Consider the following 22441-nt stretch of genomic DNA (forward strand, 5'->3'; position numbering starts at 1 on the left):
GTGCATAAAATTAACATTCAGATCCCACTATAAACCTAAAATGGACGTACATTGCAAAGTTTTGTATTTTCCATTCCCAACATTACTTTAGTGAGAAAAATATCCCTTAAAGTGGATGTAGCCCTTTACAGAAGAACAGCCATATATAAAATTGCCTATGAAAGCCAAATATGTGACAGGTAAGTACATTTTATGTGGAATAATATTGCTAAAATAATACATACATCTTCTGTCAGTTGATGCATAAGGCACTGCCAAGCATGAACCAAAGTCATTTCATCTGCATTGTGAACAAAATGCTTTGCAGTATGTTATAACAAATTGCAGTGCACTTCTAATGGTGAATTTCTGCCAGCATCTTTTTAGAAACATTAATTTTCATTCATGCAGTAAAATTTGTGTGGAAAGAAGAATATTGTAAAGAGGATCCATATATTGCAAGGGTCCTGGGAGAACATAATGCATCCCTCTGCAGGTGACATGCAAAAACACATTGTTCTAAAAGTACCAGAAATTGGTTAACCTAGTTTGGGTGGAAGTAATTTGGCCCTCTTACAGCAGTCTCATTGATTTCAAGCTGTTTATTTCGTACCATAGAACTCAATAGGAACTGTGAGAAATCAAACCCACTAATATCTGCATCACATCCAGGGTTCCATTTCTTAGTTACACTGGAGTGTGACAATGAGTTAAAACGTAGGAACTGGCTCTCATCAGGGTTGGCCCTAAAAGTAAAATTGCAACCCCCCCCCCCCCCCCCCCCCGCCGCAAATAATCTTAGTCTCCCTCTTATCTATGTTTCATTGTTGGGGGTTCCATTTGCAGCCCATTTCACAACTTTGAAACATGATCTGCATATATGATTTCTGTTACGTACAAAGATAAGTAGGCTTGCATGAATCTGAGCCTAGTCACTAACCCCATTTGTTGAATAGCTACTGATGTTGTATAATTCTGGGTCAAGGAACCTGTGTGAGTGGTTGCTAATTTAAGTCTTGAAGGAAACTGATTCCTTAGATCCAGTTCAACTTCAGATTTAGATCTGGAACAGAAATTGCCTTTGTCACTCTGTAGGATGACCTTTGTTCATCAAGGTATAGGAAGCAAAAATGAATTGCTTTGTATTCCAGTTATCACGAAGGTGCCATAATTAAAGTGAATTTAAAACTACCAAACAAATACATACTCTGAATATCTTATTTGTTTATAAGAGTTTATATATGTTTATATATAAGAGTTGGCAAACAGTTTATTTTTTGTGTTCGTTTGCTCTAATATATCAAGAAAGTGCATGGATGGCATGTAAAAGGATGGAATTGGTGGTAGGAGAAAGAAAAATGTTAATTATTTGCCACCCAACCAAAGCTCCTCACCAGGCCGTATAAAACCTCTCGCACCACTCCAAAATCAACAAGCATAGCTCTAGGCAAACCGCCTTGGAAAGGATGTTTCATAACAAGGCTGTGACTATTGAAAAAGCCTTCTCTGTGCTACTTACTCAGCTATAAAATTTACCAGGTGCATTTCAAGCAGAGAGTGAAGTGAATAGGGTTTGGATAGGACCCACTGGGAGAAGGGAGAAGTGATCAAGTCCCAAGCCATTTAGAACTTTAAATGCAACAATGTAAATGGCGACAGGAAAGCTAATACAGACCAGCCATTAAAGTATAGAAGATACAGAGGTACCCAAATGCAAGGCTGATGCTCTTGATTTGGTGCTGAATGGGACATAAGCATTGAAAAGACAGCTGCCTCTCCACCAGGGGCACTCACTGCAGTAGCAGTAGAAATCCTGTGGTACCCAACACATAATCTGCCAGTTTCGAGATGCACTTTACATAAAGCAAATACACAGACTTTCTTTTTTCATCTCTATATTATGTCATGGAGGTTGAAATAAGAAAAATAGCCTAGATGGTTTATGGTGGAATTCTATACTCACTCACCTGGAAGTAAAACCCCCTGCACTCAATGGGGCTTTCTTCTGAGTAGACTTGTATAAGGCAGTATTATTAAACATTTGACAGTGATCCCAAAGATACCTTGAGTTCAATTCAAAATTATTCATGCTTTGAGTAGGCTATTGAAAGTAATAGGTTTGCAGTTAGTTATGTCTAACGTAAGTCCCACTTATTGTAGTGGCTCTGCTTTTTGAGGTTGTTTAACTTATAGTAGATTGGGCTGCATCCAGATGTTGTCATACTTAGGTACATGTCTACCTTAAGCATGAGTTACTCTGGATCGAACCATCTGCCTGCAAAATGTGGGTCTCTAAATACACATCTGACCCCAAAGGAGGCTTGGCACAGAGGTGCCACATGATCTTTTTACAGGAAAAAGGAAGTATATCATTAAAAAATGAGGGAAGAAAAACAAGGGACCACTTTCAAGTGTACTACAATATATTTAATGTAAAATCATTCCAAAAGAAGAGCTGGCAAAGAGCCTGCAAGGAGACAACTGATAATCAGAAACTGAAGGAAATGCTGCTTTATTTGAATCGTTAAAGGCACAAACCTATGCAAGTTTAGACAGAAAAAAAGGGAATGTTGGGAGTTGTAGGCTTCCCCCCCCCCTTTCTAAACTTGCATAGGATTGCACCCAAAATTCAAGATGCAGAAACACAGCAGCTAGCCAAAGAACATTGCAGAAATTTAGTAGTGTAGTTTTTTTCTTTTCTTTCCTGTAGTCTATAGTCAGAGCTTTATATCTTGAAAATGAAGGATACAGACATAAAAATGTATTGCTTGTACAGGATGTCCTCAGAGCTGGACATAGCCCAATTAAATGAGAAGTCATCTAGTCAGCGTTAAAGAAATATTGGATGATCCTCTCCAACAAATGCACGCTTTCTTGTTGGTACACTTTGTGAGAAAGTGAGAAAGTGCCTGCAGGAATTGCACTGTTCCCAAACAGCAAGGGCCTACTCTAATCCAGAAAAATGTACCCAATCAAAATATTTTATTTTTACAAAATAAATATATAAATAACTAGATCTCAGTTTTTCCCTTCCAAAAAAGGAATTGCTTCAAGCAGCCAAGCAAGTATTAAAAACAAATACAAGGATAAAAATAACAAAAATCCATCATTAAAACAAAATTACCAGACTAAAAGTAGCATTAAGCGCAACCAAGGAAGGAGGAGCTACAGAGCCAAAACTAACAACAAATGAGTTAAGTTACACAACAACAGACTCAAGAGCTGTTTTCAAAAGAAATGTGTTCAGTTGGTGGAGGTGCATCTATGAAGAGGGAGAGAACTTCTCTGCCGAGGGCCGAGGGCAGTCATCTGCTGTCCTTCAGTGATCTGCAGTACAGGATTCATCTGCAAACTTTATGCAGGAAAGTTACCATCATAGGGCGCAAGCGGCTGTACTTTCAGATCACATGAAATCCTATCTCTACAAAGTTTCCAGATACAAACTCTGCAAATTGTGAGTAGCAATGCCAGGGAAATCTGCAACAGATTCAGATGAGTGTGGCTTTTTGTAAATTCCACACTGGACTGTCCTTTCCAACATCATGCAGATTCCATGGGCTAGCAAACCTTAATTGTTTAGTGTGCACATTGAGGGAGGATTTGCATAACCTTGTTTGCAAATGCGCACTAATGTGCATTATTTGCAAGCGCACGGGTGCAAAGAAATGAAAGGCTCCAATGAAACACAAACATAACAATTCTTCAGTGATTTACTGCCAGTATTTTGTAATTGGAGGTATTTTGCCCTTGAAAATTGATATTCTTGTTTTAATTATCAGGACTACTGACTGTTGGAAAGCCTACCTACTGCACAGTGCAAGCCAGACCATTTTGACAGTTATTTCAAAAGTTTTGTGTAATGCAGAAGTGCCTGCCTGCCAGTGCAGAAAAGCCCCCCGCGGCACACGCCATGGCGACTCTAGCGACACCTGCTTCCACAGATGTAAATCTACTGCCAGGGGTATTCCCTCCAGCAATAGCAAGCTCAACCCACAAAGTGGGGTGTTCTGGTGTGGCGAAGGTCTTGGATTCACCACATCTAAAGCTCTCCAGTCACCAGGAAGGCTTCGGGATTGCTCTCCATGGGCCTATTTCACTAGTCTCTGGAGCCAAAACTGTTGGGGAAAGAGAAAACACACAGAAGGAATAATTTGTGGAAAGCTAAAGGAAATGCTGTGCACCCCAATATATTTTGCCCTTCCTGGCACTACTTTTTACATGACAGAGAAGCAAATTCACTAATCTCTCTCTGCTCCAACCCCATTTAGGGTAGTCTGTGAGCCAATGTGCTGTGCTGGTTAGAATGCTGGACTTGTACTTGAAAGATCTAGTCCCTACTCATCCACTAAAGTCACTGAGTGATTCTCATCCCAGAGGTACTGTGAGGATAAAATGAACAGGTGAGGCAATATTATGTAAGCCACCTTAGGTTCCTTACAGGAACAAAGGCAGCATATAAATATAATAAATAATAAAATTGTCTAATTATTCTAAAACTACTCAGGCTTCATCCCATATAGAGTTACCCAGTAGCAAGTCCCACTGAAATAAATGGGATTTACTTTTAATAGACATGGATGGAATTTTGCTGTTAGACTAGAAATGTTTGGCCTGCCTAGAGAAAAAATATATTAAAATAAATACCATAAATTAATGCTTCATTTTCTTTGTCCTGTATTTACTTGCTCAACAGTTTTATCCGATTGTCAAAGGAGGGAGCGCGGCAGGCAGGGAATAAATTCCCTTTATTAATGCTTGCTACACTACTCATAATTCCTCCACATCCTGATTTAGTATTTATAGAAATCTCTTTTCAAGTTGATTCATCATAGCCTGGACTGTGCCAATCCTCTTGTACAGGCTGTGCTGGCCAGTCTTAGGTCTATTAGCTAAACAAGCCTCCCTCATAAGTTGGATCCATTTGCTGTGCTTACTGGCATCCACCATGCAATTCTAAATTATTAATATGAATAATAAATAGATACCACTCTGATTAAGATAAAGGCTTATTCATGAGCATTTGACCCAGGATCTTAATGACTCTCTGGCAGTCCCTTTTGGGGAGGATGGACACAATGCGTGTTGTATTCAGGCACAGTAGATTAACTGTGCACTGTCCCCTTCATTACAGCCCAGGGTCCAGCATTCCTCCCACCCTCGGTCTCTTCACTAAGACTGTCAGAAACCCTGCGGCAGGCCCTGTGTCAGAAGCCCTGCCAAGGAGCTCTGTGCCACCCAGTTAATAAACCACCTGGGCTATCAAAATCGGTGTAGGCCCTGAATTCTATAGCAAGATTTCAAGCTACACACGCAGGAGCTTCACTGTATTGCAATAAAATAAACAATCCAGGCAGTCTCTGAGCTAATACAATTGTTATGACTAGTTTCATCAAAACACACAACATACCTCAAAATTTCTCACATTTTAACCTGAGGAGGAATAGCCTGATTCTCATTCAGGTATCCTATATTTTATTTATTCTTGCTAAGACAAGTTTGAACATGCCTTGACCAACATGCAAGGGACAAACAACTACAAGCTGAAAAGGAGTTATTTTGCCAGCTGAGAATGAGTTATTTCTTCTTTACATTTGTTAGGGCACTTATGTGTAAAACCCTTTGTCAGGACAACTAATGCAGCGACTGTGGCTTCTTGGGCTACATTTCTAGGCTGATATCCATCCTCCTGCATCTCTGACAAGAAAGATGCCTAGTGTGTCACACAGAAGATGGGAAGCAGAGGCAGCCAAATGGCAAAAGGAAGGGGCACGTCATGTCCCAGTTTAGCCGCAGATTTAGAGGAGGAACCTCCATGTTACAGCCTGGTAATCCTAGGTAAGTCTTCATTGGCTTGAGAGATTAGGAGGATCTAATGTTGAGAGTTCAGGAATGGGGTCAAACCACATCTGTTAACTTGGCTTTCTTAATTGTTATAGTTTTAAAAGATTTGACTACTGTTTATTTGATTATGGTTTTTATTTTCTGAATTATTTGTAAACTGCCTTGGTTGGCTTCAGAAAGGAGAACCAGATATACAGTAAAGATCCCAGGTATAAGAAGCAACATGCCAAATATCACTTAGAAGATGCAAGGGGCACTATCTGAGACAGCTGCTCTGCTCCTAGTCAATTTGCTGAGCAAGTGAGTCCTTCCATTCATACAACAGAAAGTAGCAATTCAGAAAGCCATTCCAGAAACAAATGATTCTGCTAGCTGTTGGATCAGGACAGGTCAGTGGAGCTTCTTCAGCAAGTTTTCCTGGCCGGTTCCATTTTGGGGTTTCTGTTTACAGCTGCTTCTTTAACTGCTAACATCCCACTGCTGTAGTGCCGGGTCCCACAAGCACCTGGGATGGATTGGATACTGACCATTATTCTTTAATTGTTGGCTTCTCCGTGATAAATTTTGCTTCACTACAATAAACATAATTAGCTGGAGACAGCAAAAAGAGAAGTCCTCAGGAAATGTCATATGCATGGTTCACCTCTGGAGTTGTGTCTGTGCAGGAGGGGGGCAGGGGCAGGAGGAAGGAATTAAAATGTAATTCCCTACGTAAGTTCACTTCCTTGACTAAATGGCTTCTCCAGCTGTCCATGAGAATTTGTGATATAACTGTACTGAAATGATTATTGCTCAAGAAAACTGCATCGCTCTTCAAAGGAAATGGAAAGTTTTCACTGATGATACAGAAATATAGAAGTAATGAAATGCCAGCAAGTCTGAAATGATATTTCCATAATGAAAGCCTGCGGCTCACATTCCCCGTGCTCACAACAATATCGAGAAAACTTAGCAACAACGGAGAATGTTCTGCCAGACTTGATGGGTGGTAAACCCTTATTGGAATGATGACCTATTTAACAGTCCAGAGGGTGGAATGCTGAATGTGGGTCACTTGGATGGAGTAGATGCTACAGCAACGATCTGGAACATTCTCCAGAAGAAATGCAGAGGTCTCATATGTGCATTGTCATGGCCCCAGTTTCAGACTCCAATGAGACTGAGGATGGAGAACAATTCACAGAAATCATGCCCAGGTATATGCTGATGGTGGCCATGGTGCCTTCTGCTGACACTGGCTTTCTTGGATGGCAGTGGCTCCATGTGATGGCCCCATTTCCCCTCCAGTTGTTGTTGTTAGTCGCGAAGTCGTGTCCGACCCATCGTGACCCCATGGACAACATGGCTCCAGGCCTTCCTGTCCTCCGCCATCCCCCGTAGTCCACTTAAGCTCGCACCAACTGCTTCAGTGACTCCATCTATTCACCTCATCCTCTGCCGTCCCCTTCTTCTTCTGCCGTCAACTGTTCCCAGCATTAGGCTCTTCTCCAGGTAGTCCTTCCTTCTCATTAGGTGGCCAAAGTATTTGAGTTTCATCTTCAGTATCTGGCCTTCTAAAGAGCAGTCAGGGTTGATCTCCTCTAGGACTGACCGGTTTGATCGCCTTGAAGTCCAAGGGACTTGCAGGACTTCAGGTCTTCTCCAGCATCACAATTCAAAGGTGTCAATTCTTCAGCTAGCCCTCCGCTCTTCCCCAGTAGCATATTGGACACCTTCCGACCTGAGGGGCTCATCTTCTGGCGTCATATCTTTTTGCCTTTTCGTACTGTCCATGGGGTTTTCATGGCAAGGATACTGGAGTGGGTTGCCATTTCCTTCTCCAGTGGATCACGTTTTGTCAGAGCTCTCTGCTATGACCTGTCCATCTTGGGTGGCCCTGCACGGCATAGCTCATAGCTTCATTGAGCTACACAAGCCCCTTCGCCACGACAAGATAGTGATCCATGAAGGGGTCCCCTCCAGTACCGTGCACGTTTTTGATCAGCCAGAGCAGGACGGTCCTCTTGCACCCTCAACATTCCTACCCTGTTGTGAGCTTTCCATAGGCAACTCGTTGGCCTCAGTTCAAACAGAAAGCTGGTCTGACCTGACATAGCTCTTCTTATGAGCTGAACTCTCTGAGGAACATGAGGACTTTGCAGCATGACCACCCTGCAACTGACAGCAGAAAGCTTCCCAGTTCCCCCACATCCAACATCTGAGCAGCAGGTCAGAATACCTTCCGCTCTTTTTTGTCATTACCTTCATATCCCGCCCTCATTCTACTTGCAAGGAACCCAAGGCAGTTTGCATAGTCTTCCTCTCTTGTCCACTGTATCCTCATGACAAACTTCCTTGGAAGGCAGGGTGGAAAGCCAAACATAACATCCTGCCTGCAAGCCTATGGAAGGCAACAGTTGCTTCTGAGACTAGCCCATCAGGGAACTGACTGGGGCCCTGATCTTTTGCTATGGCTCTGCCCTCTTCTTAAGACTTGCTGGTACCCCTGCAGGATTCTAGCCTGGAATGGGAAACCCATTCACTTCAGAGGTGAGGTAGCACCGCCCTTTTCTGTTGAAACTAAGATAAAAATACTAGATTTGAATGCCTCCTTCTACCAAGAAAATGGCACACAAGATGACTTTTAATTATAAACTCAATTAAAGCAACAGAAAAAATAGATTAAAAATGCAATAAAAGAATAACACAGCTCCCAATCGAAAAGACTCAGTCACACGCCAAGTGCCCACTTGAATAAAAATACCACAAGTTTGAAAGTGAAAGCGTGTCTGGCAAGCGAGTTTGGAAGTAGAAGGTGTCTGGCAAGTTGTTTCAGAACAGCTCACCTCCACGCAATCATGTGCACTACAGAACTATGTATAACTGTGTGCAATATTGTAAACACATTTCAGCAACTGCAGTCAAGGAAAAGGCAGCCTGCACATCGTGTATTCAATCTAGTTTGCATCAACCTTCCCCCCACGGTAGGTGCCCATGCCCGTATCTCACGCAGGCCCCTTCACTTAGGCTGCACTGTCCTATGCCCCACGTGCTCGATGCACATAGAGGCTTCCATGTGTTCTGTGCCCAGAACAATGTGCAGAGGCAAAGATCTCTACTATACCTCACACTTCTTTTGTTCTGACAACCATTTCCAGCCATCTAGGCAAAGTGTCAGGAGGGGAAGTGGAGGGGGCTGGGGCACTGATAGGAACTGGCAGATGTCCCCATCCCCAGCCTCTTCCCCTCTCTGCCTGCAGCACCCCCCCCCCCTTGAGACCAAGTTATGACAGTTTTTTCTGCAGCAGCTGAGAGGGAGGCAAGGTGATGACTGAGCCTTTGGAGTGCCAACTCTGAGATAGCAGGACTCTAGATAATCCTGTGACCTCCCTGACTATGTCATGAGGCCATGGCATTTTTATTTATTTTATTTATTAGATTTATGTCCCTTTTTTTCTTGCAACAAACTCAAAGCAGTTTACCTCATTCTCCTCCTGCTCTCAAGCTTATCCGCACAACAACAACCCTGTGAGTAGCCTTGGCTGAGAGTCTGTGGCCCAAAGTATCCCAATCGGCTCCATGGCTGAGTGGGGACTAGAACCCAGATCTCCTGAGTCTCAGTCCTGTGCTCTTAAGCACTATATGACATTCACTCCCTCAGAATGCAAGTTCACAATACAGTTCATATTTCTGTGGTAAGAATGAATATATTGGCCTGGACTCATAATCAGTATACCTGGACCCCAGTTAAGAACAAGTTCCATTTCTGAGATTGTTTGTAAGCAAACCTGTTCATATATATTCTTTGTGATCCACCCCAAGGCTTTGTTGCGATGGGGGCAGCATAGAAATGTTTTAAATAAATAAATAAATAAATAAATAAATAAGGGTTGTTCTTAACCCAGATATTTGTAACTAGGGGACTAGGTGTATCAGATTTAATCAGTATTAACCTCATTTTGCCTTTACTGAAGGTTTAGAGACAACCTAAGAACACATTTTATCAATAAGTAGACTTGAGCATTGTTGCTTTTGGTATTTGAGTGCTGTGTGCCCTTTAGGCTGGAAGCTTCCAGTGTGTGTGTGTGTGTGTGTGTGTGTGTGCATGCGTGCATATGTGCAGGGGTGGGGGGGATTCAAATTTTGTTATAAAAATTTCAGTGAAACAAAGCTGTACAGAAAAACATTGTGACTTCATAGATTTGAATATATCTGTTTCAATATATGCTTATGATGTGTGTGATGTTGATGTATGAAGGGTACATAAACAGCAACAAATGCAGAACAAATATCCAAAAAGTATCCATCCGAAGAAGATGCCTATACACTACCTTTTCAAATGCTGTATGGGACATTATTGGAAGTGTGCATTTATCCTTCCAAGCTTATAATATCAGTTTGTGGCTGCCAAAAGGATATGGTGAACCCACTGGCACTGATGGAACATTGACTTCCAGGATACATGTAGATAACTTAAGAGGACATGTACATCAGTAAATACTGTATCAAAGAGTATTCCAGTACAATGTTTATCCATATTATAACCCCCTTTCCAAAAGACACAATTATTGGGCACTGGCAGAATATAGGATTAAAACTATTATTAGCTTTATTACACTTCCAGAAGTTTGCAAGCTTTAACTCCTATTAAAGAAATGTTGTGGTCTTCTATAGACAAAGAACAACAGGTTTTGCTTTGCTTTGCTTTGCTTTGCTTTGCTTTGCTTTGCTTTGCTTTGCTTTGTTTTTGGCTGAATAGCACATAACCTGAGATCCATAGATGCTTCAAATATAGATGCTAAAGCAGCAGTCCACTTAAAAGACAAATAAAACAGCCCTGTTTCCTACACCGTTCCTGCTTAAGACCCTGGATATCATAGTTATTTATTGACAGAAATGTTTATAAACATGGATTGTGGGTCTATATAACTGATTAGCCTCAATAAGTGCTTCCAGTAGCACCGGAGACTCTAACACTGTAATAGCAGCGGGGCTGTTGCAATTGCTAGTGCTGCCATTCTTCCACAGCAGGCAAATCATACTTGGCATGTCCAGCCAGAGATAGCAAAAAGTCATCATCAACACCTGCCAGTTGATCAAAGATAAAAATCAGCTTATCTGTTCAAGCGTGCCACAAAAACATTTTCTTACCCATTTTTAAACCTGTATTTCCTCATAGCATCAATTTCGCATGCAAAAATTAATCAAAATATAATTGACATGACATCATATGCCACATGTCTCCAACAACTATGGCTGTAGGAGGAACTTTATCCAGTATAATGGGCTGAGAGCCTCTCTCGATTTCAGTAGAGGGTGCAGAGAAGAAGATTCCAAAACTTAACAAGGTGGAAAATCAAATCTAAGTGGAAAAGACCAAAATTAAGCACAGGTCAACAAATATGCCTGATGATATAAAGCAAGCTCCGGAAAGACAAACCAACCTTCTTTAATTGGAAGCTGCATCCTTTTCAAGGATATTTGTGGCAGGGAGGAACTCCCAGGAATTGAATCTTTGAAAATACTTTCCAGGTATAGAACAATGTAGTTTCAGCCATGGTATTAAGTGCCTGTGCTATGTCTGAACAAGGACTCCCTTACACCAGAGGGATCCTTCCACCCACCATCCCCAGGCTCAATTTTTTCTTGGAGCTCAGAGAGAAAGCACATCCTACCTCATTTGCAACAGACTAAGTAATAGGACTATCCAGAAGGCAAGGTCACAATACAGACAGACAGGCAGGCAGGCAGGCACCAAACTTTCAGTCATGTAAAGGTGTAGAGAGGAAGGTATGGACAAAGTACGAACAGAAATCAGCAATACAGTCAAAACGTAGGGTACATGCAAACTCCAGAAGCAAGATAAAGTAGGAGTTCAAGCATTCAACAAGACAAGTTCTATAAAAACCGGAGGAGGGCTTTCTCTGCGGTGGCACCCCATCTGTGGAATACGCTCCCCAGAGAGGTCTGCCTGGTGCCGTCGTTATTTGTTTTTCAGCGCGAGGCCAAGACCTTTTTATTCAAACAGTATTTTAATAATCTTTAATATTTATAGTTTTAATTATGCAGCCAGTGTGTTTCCAAGTTTTAATTGTAATTGTAATTCTATTTGTTTTATTTATTTGTTGTTGTGAGCCGTCCCGAGGCTGTGTAGCAATGCGGACAGCATATAAAAACTTTAAATAAATAAATAAATGAATGAATGAATGAATGAATGAATGAATGAATGAATGAATGAATGAATGTAACAAGCACCAAAGCTAAAGAACAATAGTTACAGCACTGGCTAAGCATCCACTAATGTGATCCTGCTGAGTCCCACACAAGGCTAGCAGCAATGCATTTAGAGCTCCCACTCAGAACCCTACTTCTGAGGAGACATTTCTCTAGAAGAATCATTTATAGCAAGTGCATGCTTCTCCTCAGAGCAGCTGTAAAAGCCCTCCCCTTTAGGTGAAAACATTCCAGGAGATCGGGGGTTACTCAGTCTCTACCTCTGAGAAAGACTCCTCCTTTTCCTGACAAAGCTGAATCCCCAGCCGTCTACTCCAAGGGCCCTAGCTCCTCCTGTCTTCTGCCCTAGAAAGCTCAATGGCATCCATTTCTGGGAGCCTGAGAGGATGCATGATTTCTCCAGTACAGATGTGACAAAGAAACTAGCAGGAGCTACTAAGCAAATGCTCCACTGGAGGGGGAAGATTATGGATAAATACAGGAAATACTTTCTTCAGTACTACCATGTAAATATAGAACACTAAAGGTCTGGTTGCTGTACTGCCTGAATGGCTATACAGTTTGTGGCTACTGTACTTTACAAAATCCCACTTTCATTTGCAAATAGATGCAAGATTGCAACCATAGCAGCTGACAGCTAGGGAATTAGTCCATGAGACATATCTGAGAGGTTCCAACCTGTCAGGTTTCAGGTGAATAGGTACAAGGAAACTTGTCCAAGAACAACCCTTAAAGGTGGGTTTCCAAAAGACAAAAGCAAGAACAATTTGCAAATGTTTTCTGTGGGTAATTGCTATGGAAATGACCATAGAGTTAGTCTTAAAAAAAAAAACCTCCAAAATTTCAGGATAGGTACTTTTTTCATGGAAGTACAGCACTTCCTCTTATCCCCATCTATAAGGAGTCTTCTTTTCTTTCTTTCTTTCTTTTTCTTTCTTTTCTTTTTCTTTTTTTTTCTTTTTCTTTTTTTTTTCTTTTTCTTTTCTTTTCTTTTTTTTTTTTTTGGTAATTTGTAGAAAAATGCTTTATGTCATAGAGGTGGCCCTAGGCAAGAACCCTGCAAAAAATCCCCTAGGAAGTTATAATGAGTAACAAATACTATTAAGACATTTCCATACACCTGCTGTTATCAATAACATCACAGCAATGCCATAGGACAGGGAGAACGGTGGATGTGAAGAATACTGTAGCAGAGGAAAAAGGACTTCAATGTCCAGCATTTTTCCAGTACTATACCCTTCCAGAGCCCACAGACACTTTCAATGTTCCTGTTCCTGGAAGAGAACCAGCACTGAACAATGAATCATTCATGCAATATATTACTTCAACATCCCTCCCACAAGATATTGGACTTGAAGAACCTTGGTAAAACAATTCACAGTGGCTGGGTGCACATGTCCTTCATGGTTTCCACAATGGGTGGATTTTTCCTGGATGTGACTGATAGGCAATCAAATGGTTTCTATGCTAACATGATAACGACACTTCTCACTCGGTCCTCCTGCTGTTGGCAGCCATGGCACCTGAAATTCAACCCCACTCTGGTTGGCTGGGGCAGCTACTGTAGCTGCAATTCCTTCCAAGGGATTCAGGGGTAGCTGCATACAAGGACTGTAGAAACCACAATGTCAGGTTCAGATGACCAGGAAAACCATGGTAAAGCACGGAAAGCATAAAACAGACCACTGTTTCTTGTTATGATTTCTAAAAACCAAAAGTCCCATGCTGAAATGCTACAGGGTTCAGATGACACAACAGACTATCCTGCACAAGAAGTCACTGTGGCTTGTCGTGTTGGGCTATCCAATCCATTGGTTAGAAACTACAATCACTAATCACAAAATGACACCCTATCCTCTCCTTACTTCTTCTCCCTGCCCTGTTGTTTTCCTCATGTAAAGAGTTTTAGGGAAGGAAAATGTATCAATTTTGGAAGCATGTTGCTTGTGTCTCTTCTCCCTCTGAATCCCAAATTTTCTGGAGCAGAAAAGGATTCAGTTTACTTCAGAGGAGACCCACATCAGTTTGCACATTTCCTGAATCTGTCCCAATCAACCTGATTTGATTTGGGTTTGAACCAATTCAAAGCAGTGTCCTACTTTACAATGACCACAATGTTTAAAAACTTATTAGCAGGGAAAGCCTGAGACAAGTTTCTGCCTGCTGTCAAATTTCTGAAGTGAACTCAGTATCTTTATTTATTTTTTATTTTTTGATTTATATCCTGCCTTTTTCCTGCAAAGGGTTCAAGACAGCTTACGTCTCCTCCTCCATCTTATCCCCACAACCACAACCCTGTGAGGTAGGTTGGGCTGAGAGTCTGTGACTGGCCCAAAGTCACCCAGTTGGCTCCATGGCTGAGCGGGGACTAGAACCCAGATCGTCTGAGTCCCAGTCCCATGCTCTTAACCACTGCACCACACTGGCTCTCCCAGTAAAGGCTGCAATCCTTTACCTCCTTACCTGGGAGAAAGCACCACTGAACTTAGTCGGTCTCACAGAGGTGTGGACATGTACAGGATTGTGCTCTCTTTACAAACTGACAAGTTTCTGATAGCAAAAAATAAGCTCTTCTCAATCACATTGAACTCAAGGGAAAAGTTAAGCATTTGCTTAAATTTAAAGAATTGAGGCCTTTGAATTGTGGTGCTGGAGGAGACTCCTGCGAGTCCCTTGGACCGCAAGGCGATCAAACCGGTCAGTCCTAGAGGAGATCAACCCTGACTGCTCTTTAGAAGGCCAGAGACTGAATATGAACTCAAATACTTTGGCCACCTAATGAGAAGGAAGGACTCCCTGGAGAAGAGCCTAATGCTGGGAACAATAGATGGCAAAAGAAGGGGATGGCAGAGGACGAGGTGGCTAGATGGAGTCACTGAAGCAGTCGGTGTGAGCTTAGGTGGACTCCAGGGGATGGCGGAGGACTGGAAGGCCTGGAAGAATGTTGCCTATGTTGTAAATGTTGTTTCACTACTAACAACAACAAGAAGAAGCTATGCAGCTTTATTATTCCTGCTGACCAATGGCTGTTCCCTTCTAATATTCTTATTAATGGAAATTAAGCACATCTAGCCATCTATACCCATTCTCATGCATTTTTGAAAAACGAGAGCTCACTGGCCCCAAATGATAGCTTAATAAGTACGGTTTGGGTGGCTTTTTGGCAAGTTAGTTTGAAAAATAATTTCGAAGGTGATTTTAAGTTGTTGTTGTTGTTGTTGTTGTTGTTGTTGTTGAACACTTTTGTATACTGTCGCAATAACCTCATTGCTCTCTGGACGGTTTACATAATAAAATCACAACAAAACATATAAGCTACATAAATCAAACAATTAGAACATCAATATCAGTAAACCATAAAACAGTACATCCCCAACACAGCAGGAGCACCAAGTAATAGCATGCATTTATATCCACCGTATCAGTTCATTGTTGCTGTTGGGGATTTCATGTAGTTCATTCTCTATCTAAAGTATGAAAATCCTCAAGTGAACATTTTAAAAACATCTTTCAGAGGCACATGCCTGCATGTTTTTCTGTCTGAGGAAGAATGCCATTGTTGCGAGCCGGGCTTCCTCCCTCCCAGCAGTCACCAGACACAAGCTGTTTCTTGACAAAACCCCCTTTATTGTTCCTGCATATAAATCGTCCAGCTATGTCTCTGGGCATGCACAAGCAATTAGTTGACTCAGGTCTAGGGATCGCTCCCCTAAATTCCCCTTATGAATGCACCCTTGGGGAGGAGCCATGTGAAAGCATGTACACCTCCTCTCTACACATCTCCAGTCCAATTGTGCTGCTTCCATCTGCTGCCACCTAGACATGGGACTAGGTTGGGAGGAAGCGGGGGGTCCCCATTCAACTCTCTCCACCCGCAGCAACGCCTCACTCTGACTTTACGCCCTTCCCATTCCCAGGATCTGGCTACCCCTTTCATGTCCTGGCTAGCTCTAATCTTCTCCACTTCCATGCCCTCCTGTTGGTTCCCAAGACCTTGAACAGCCCCCTGCTGCTCAAACCCAATGAATTATTCAGTTTCCTCTTCTGCATCAGCAAAAATGACACAACTAGAATCCCAGGAGAACACTTGCCAAAGCCCACCATCCTGCTTGCTCACAACAACCATTTTTTCCTTGCCTTTCCAGGCCAAAGCCAAGCATTTTAAAGTTCCATCGATTTCAGCAGATGAACACAAGTGTATAAGAAAGCAAAGTTAAAGTACTGAAATCCATGATATTAGTTAGTGCCTCACTCTGGCCATATTGTACCCTTTATGCATATTTTCTAGCAGACACATTTTGGTCCTCCTTATTGCATAACTGCAGCCTCTTACAAAGAGTGTCTTCCCTCTTCTGCTCCCTGGAACCCTGACTTTCCTCCCTACGTGGTCTCAGGGATCATCCGAGCCGTGCAGATCGTTGTTCTCAAGAAGACTCCATCAAAGTACCTCTCCTCCATGCATCTCTCATTATTCTCGCTGGTCTGCTTTTCCTTTTCAACGGATGCCAGGGTTGGCAGGCCTGCAGCCCTGGCACCAGGAAGTGTCTCCCCAACTGCAGCAGTAGCCCTGCCAAGGTGGCTGAAGCATAAACTGCTAGGACGACCTGTAATTGCAAGAGTGTTTCTCATTTAGCTGGATGATTTGCTGAAAGGACCACCGGCAAGACAAGGGTCAATCGGTGCCAGATGTTGCAAGGGGTGGGGTGTTGCTTCTGATCTAACCAGGGCAGTTTTCTCCTATTACACTTTTGCAGACACTGCTGAGCAGCGATCCAGCGTTAACAACTTCGGGCACTACATGTTGCCTCAGGTAGGGCCATGCTGCTCTGAGAAGATAAAATGCCTCATGGCTCCCAAACAGGCAGTACTTTCACTCTCTATTAAGCAGCCTCATGATCTTTTCATTTTTACTATAGATCAAAGGGGGCCTAATCCAGACCTAACGAGCTCCGACACCTTAGGGTCCCACTCCAGTCTGGGCCGCCTGCACCTACTCTAGATGTATGGCCAGCTCAAAGAGTCTCGCTGCCTCAGGAACACAGGTCCTTCCTTCTACTGTAAAGTGGGCCTCCCTGGTGGACTGCACCGTGGTGATGCTGAGCTGCATTCCCCAAAGAAGAGCACGGAGTATGCATATCCACTGGATCCGGATCAGTGCCAGCACTCACATCTCAGCGCTAGCAGAAGAGGTACCAAGTGGAGGGACCCATCGCTGAAGAGCAGGGTGTCAATCGTGTGTAGATGTTAAGTGACCCAAGGCCACCCACTAAACTTCATGGCTGCAGAGGAATGAAATGTATGATAGATTAAACACATGTATCTGATTTCATTATGTGGAATGGTATTTTAAGAAGACTACCATAGAAACCAAAGTAAATATTGTGAATTATTTTTCTGGTAAAATGTAATTCAAAGTTGGGTAATTTCTCGCAATTTGGGGCTTTGTGAGCAATAGTTTCTTAAGTCTCTTCCCCAGGTCACTCTGAAAATACTGAGAAATAAGGAGTGATAATATTCTGACTTGAATTACTGTTTCAGAGTTGCAAGGTTTAAATTAAATGTTTTGGAGTGGCTAGAAACCCTCTTTATCTGGTTCATGGGTCAAGTACTCACCCAGTTCTTTGGCTGACAAGGGCCTTTTCCTGGATCAAATGTATCTTGGCGCCTACGGAAAGGATGTAAAAATGGAATGGACTTCTAAAATAATAGAATCTGCTGGATTTAATATGTAGATGGCAAGTCAGAATAAAAGGAAAGTACACATGCTTAATGAATCCTCTTTAATTTTGCATCATGCTCAGCAAGTGAAAATTAGAAATGTTTTTACTCATGTGCCTTCTTTGCTTTTTGCTATAATCATGTACTTGATAAAATCAAAAAACAAAAAATTCCTCAGAAAGAAACAGACCCAAATTGGAGCGGCATTTGGTCTCTGTAACCTGTGCATATTGAACCTACCCTATAGAAGGAAGGGGATGAAGGAACCCCCTTATTAAGGGTTTCTCTATCATTGTTGTTAGTCCAGCAGGAACTGCATTTTTGCCTTTAGTAAAACTGAGGAAAAAATACAAAGGAAGTAACCCAAGGCCTCAGAAAATGGTGGTTTAATGGCCAAAACTGTTTACCTGGAATATCTCCATATCACCTGCATAAGTGACAGTTGGAGGACAAACCTTTTAAAATTTGTGAGGGAAAAGGATGGGAGAAAGGGGAAATTATCTTAATCAACATCAGATAAGTTGGACATTCAACCTGCCTAGAATCTCCTTCTGGTACAGCAGGGTACAACCAACCTATTTACCATTTGCAGAACCAATATACTTATATAAGTATATTGTTTAAAAGTATATTATATTCTACAATATACTTTGCAGAACCAATATATTTATATCGATTCTGCAAAACAATAGTTAACGATACTGACCCTTTAAGACATGAAGGAGCTCTGGAAAAAGAAGGAGAATGAGGACATTTTAATTTTGTGACTGGAAGCCTTTTTGAGTTTTTGTGGGGCAGCAATGAATATTTTTGTGGCTTTGGTTAATATCCAGGGGAAAACACGATGAGGTACTTCTTCCCATAGAACTTTTTCAGATCAGCTGCAAAGCAGAGGAGGGCAACCTCTGCTCCACTGGGTGGCCTAAGGCACTGGGAGGGGCTGGGCACCTTCAGAGGCCGCAGGCTCCTCCCTTCTGCTCCCTCCAATGCCAGAGGAGTGGAATGCCATTAACTCCAGTATCTGATCATTAGAAAGGGACATCCCTCTTATCTCTGATCAGAGACTGGAAAGAGATCCGCTGCATTTGGTTGGAGCTTGCAGGACTAGGTTGTAAGTGGGGTGGGAAAAAGGCACTTTACTTGGCAAGCTTTGCTGGCCATGTCCCTTCTTACCTTGATCTTGCCTAGATGGGACCAGAGGAGGTGGGAAGGAGGCACTTGACTCAGTCAGAGCTGTTCCTGCAAGCACAAACCACCTTGCTTTTCATGCAGAGAGGGCCAGAGCTTTTTGCTTCTCTTTGCATGGAAAAAAGTGGGTGGGAAATGCTGGTTATGTCAGCAAGATGGTGGGCATTCAGAGTGGAGATCTGTATCATCCCAGGGCTCTGGTCCAAAGAGGCATCTCCATTTAGATTCAGTGACAGGTAGGAAGAAATAAACTATTTTGTGGAAAACAGTATATAGCTTCTTGGTTACAGTGATGAAATAACGGATAAAGCTGATCCATAAACAAGCAAAAGCTTGTGCACATCCCTCTAGTTGGGGGACTTCTTACCACTGCAGTGCTGGGGGCTCAGACATTTGCATGATCCTCCTCCTAAGCAGAAAGCCAAGGGGCACATTAGTGAGATATGGTGGTCGAGTGTCTCCCTAAATTCTGCCCAGTGTCAGAAGCTGCAAAAGCTGCCAATGAGGGGAAACGCATTCCCCCAGATCCCACTGGATTAACTTCAGCAGAAGCTTGTGTGTGCATTTTTATCTCAGGGAGGAGAGAAAGCATCCAGAGTGGCTGGTGGCCAAGGCCCCTGCAGGTTTCTCACAGCAATCAGCCTGCAGGAACCTCCACTGGTTGTAGGGCTGCACTGCAGGCTTGCGCTGGGCACTGTGAACAGTTCAGGAGGACTCCTCCCCACAGTATCCTCTGGTTAGGGATCCCTGCAGAGGAACTGCCCCCCTGATGTCAATGGCCTGCCAGGCTTCGTCTGGAGGCAATCCAGCCAAAGGCAGCCCTCAGACGCAGGAGGCTGCCGACGCAGGAGCAATAGAGAGATAATGCCATGGAAAGGGGAAAAAACCAAAACAGCCCCAGCCAACTGACAGCAATGACATACACTTGAAAACACTACTTCTAAGACCACAACAAGAAACGCAAAACAAAATATAAAATGCCTGCGAAAGCCAGGTTGCTTACCTGTAACTGTCATTCTTCGAGTGGCCATCCGTGCATTCAGACATTATGGGTGCTGCGCCTGCACAGTGCCTGTTGCCAGGAAGATTAAAGATTGAACAGCTTTAATGGGTTCGGCGGGAACTCCGTGCCCTCCCCCACCGAGCATAAAGGGGCGAGTGCCCGCCATTTCCCCAGTCAGCTGGAGACTTTCCATTCGCCCCCAAGTGGAGAGAGTTGGTAAGGTATTCAACTCATAAGTAAACATAATAAACACCAAGTAGGTAAAGGAGAAAGAGCATACATATAATATGTATAGACAGAGAAGGTATACATGCATGTAGACATATACAAACAGAAGTAAATGTAACAAATACCCAGTCACCGACACCACTGTTGTATGTCTACCTCCAACAACTTGGTCATATGGGAGAGCAATTCAGAGAAAGTTCCCTGAGAGTCACGTGGAGACCCAGGGCCCTGGGTGGAGATGACTGCACCTGGAGATGTGGATGCCTCTTTAGACCCGTCCGGGTCTGAGTCCGAGATATAAGGTGGACTGGACAAAGATCCCCCAGGAGGCATGGAAGGGTTGGCGAGCGCTGCAGCGGAGGTCGACGGTGCGTCTCTCGACACGGAGTGCAGCGCAGAGGGACGAGGGCGGGGCATCAGAGGTGGGTAATATCCATGTGGGGGACAGCAGTCCCACGGTAAGGCCAATCGAAGCAGTCAGGATCCAATTCCCCATGAGGAAGGGGAACCCAGTGCTGTGATGGTTGTGGAGCCGAAGGTGCAAGCCTAAGAGGGACGAGGGGCATTGGGGTGCCCTCGGGAATCCCTCAGGAGAGGAATGAACCACAAGCGTAGATGTTGGGGATCTTGCAGGCAGTTCTTCAACTCCCAGTTGCGGAGGAGATTCACAGAGCTCTCCGTCAGACATGGAGCCTCTTGCCGCGGCATCGGGACTGAAGCATGGCAGAGTCGTAGCCCTTGGGGGCAACAATGGAGGGGTCACCTGCATCAGGGACTGACGGCTCGGGGCTTCGGCTGGAACCAAGGTCGGGACCGAGAACTGGATGGTGGTCAGCTCCAAGCGGGGCAGCTTGTTGTGCTTTTTGTGCCAATGCTCAGGTTTGTCAGGTTTGTCCTTTTTGGGATGTTTGGACTTCGAGGAATCCTCAGACTTTCTCTTCTCCTTATGCTTGCATGGAGGAGGACTAGAGGCGCAATTTCCATCCCTGCCGATGGGACCCCCTTCAGATGGTCTGGCAGGTGGGGGTTTAGAGGGTCCCGCAGCTGCAGAGGAGCTGGCCTCAGCCGAGACCTGCTTCATGGCAATCAAGGCTTGGTCCCTTAACATCTTCCACGGCCTGTTTTCACGAGCCTGTCTCATAAAGGACTGGCAATGGCTGCATTTACCTGTCGTGTGGCCTTCCCCAAGACAGAGGAGGCACAGGTCGTGCGGATCAGTGGGGGACATTTTAGCCCCACACTGAGCGCACTTACGGAAAGCTGCCTGCTGTGCCATTGAGAGAAGGAAAAGAGAACACAGTGAGCGTAGCAATGTGGAGAAGGAGGACGAAAGAAGGGGTTTTATCTGTTGGTTTGTTTATTGTGAAGGGGTAGGGCAGGGGTAGAGGGGGAATTAGAAACAGAGAGTTTAGGAATGGGGTGAACTGGGACACGAGATAACACTAAAGTGAAAAGAAGAATGAAGACAAGAAAAAACTTTTTAACCAGATCAGCAATACAGCAGAGAGCAAAAGAGCCCGAGGCACGGTGAACGGCAGTCGCAAGCAGACTGGGGAAATGGCAGCCACTCTGCCCCTTTATACTGGGGCGCGGGGAGGGCGCAGAGTTCCCGCTGAAACTGTTAAAGCTATTTAATCTTCCCGGCCACAGGCACTGCGCAGGCACAACGCCCATGATGTGTGATGCACAGAGGCCACGATGAAGAATAAGGCAGAAAAATGGAAACCTCTTTCAAAGTGTGTTGGAAGGCAGAGTTTGGCACAACCCTAGCTTTGCCTCTTCCTGGGAGCTGAATGTGACAGTGCTCCTCTCATAGCTGGGACTAGGAGGAAAGGGGTCGGATATCTGTCCAACAAGACCCTTCAGAAATGTTACACTGGAAGACCATGATATTGTTGAAACCTGAAGACGGTTTACTTGAGCTCAACCAACATTTCTCAGAAGACATTTTTCTCAGCAAGTAACTGAGAATTTTCTCCCCTCACCCCACAAATAAAAGGCCACTTCACAGAATTTTCTCCCAATTTTCTATATTTTATTTATTGGATTTATATCCTGCCTTTTTCTTTTTTAAACAACTCGGAGCAGTTTAAATAATTCTCCCCTTCCTGCTCTCACTTTTATTCCCACAAGCACCCCGTGAGGTAGGCTGGGTCGAAAGTCTGGGACCGGCCCAAAATCACCCAGTTGGCTCCACGGCTGAGCGGGGACTAGAACCTGAGTCACCTGAGTCCCAGTCCCGGGCTCTTAACTGCGACACCACACTGGCTT

The sequence above is a fragment of the Varanus komodoensis genome, unplaced genomic scaffold (genome assembly GCF_004798865.1).
Source record: "Varanus komodoensis strain SLA01 unplaced genomic scaffold, ASM479886v1 scaffold19, whole genome shotgun sequence".
Taxonomy (NCBI): Eukaryota; Metazoa; Chordata; class Lepidosauria; order Squamata; family Varanidae; genus Varanus; species Varanus komodoensis.